Raw genomic sequence first — 731 nt, 5'->3', positions numbered from 1 at the left:
CTTTTGGGTCTTGAGCTGAAAAAGTTTGGGAACCACTGCTCTAGCTCAAATGACTACGCACATGTAAAAGCTGTCGCACATAGTGATAAACCCACAGGTAATTATCACCCAACTCTGCAGCTTCCCTTAGCTCTACACGGCGTCTTTCTGTCTTCTGACCTGCAACTTTACAACTTTACTTTCAAATTCTCATCAGTATCCTTACAGGGTTTTCCTATGAGACATAGGCTCAGCTCCACCTAAACCGGATGAATGTAAAATCAAGTTTTGTCTTTAAATTTTTTTTTTTTTTTTTTTTTTTTTTGTTTATCTGCTCTTGCTTTTCTATAGTTTAAGACACAGATATGGTAACAATAATAGTCCAGAGATATTTCCCTCAGGAGTTGGTGGAGGAATAAAGATAAAAGGAGAGTGAATATTGGGCTTAAACGTCCCATGACATGGTGCTCTTTGGATGCTTTAATGTAGACCTTAGTGGTCCCCTAATACTGTATCTGAAGTCTCTTTTATATAGACCTTAGTGGTCCCCTAATACTGTATCTGAAGTCTCTTTTATATAGACCTTAGTGGTCTCCTAATACTGTATCTGAAGTCTCTTTTATATAGACCTTAGTGGTCTCCTAATACTGTATCTGAAGTCTCTTTTATATAGACCTTAGTGGTCTCCTAATACTGTATCTGAAGTCTTTTTCCCAAAAATTCAGCCTTGGTGCAGAATTCCAGCCACTAGA

The 731-nt window shown here is 37.9% G+C and overlaps 1 long non-coding RNA gene across 1 annotated transcript in view; it reads right to left on the bottom strand.

Moving 5' to 3' along the window:
• Nucleotides 1–731, bottom strand: part of LOC116695574 (uncharacterized) — a 19457-nt gene that overhangs the window by 3104 nt on the left and 15622 nt on the right. The gene's annotated exons all lie outside the window — the stretch shown is intronic.

The sequence above is a fragment of the Etheostoma spectabile genome, chromosome 9, assembly GCF_008692095.1.
Source record: "Etheostoma spectabile isolate EspeVRDwgs_2016 chromosome 9, UIUC_Espe_1.0, whole genome shotgun sequence".
In the NCBI taxonomy this organism is placed as follows: domain Eukaryota; kingdom Metazoa; phylum Chordata; class Actinopteri; order Perciformes; family Percidae; genus Etheostoma; species Etheostoma spectabile.
The sequence above is the reverse complement of the archived record's forward strand: the minus strand, read 5'-3'. Positions and strand labels throughout refer to the sequence as shown.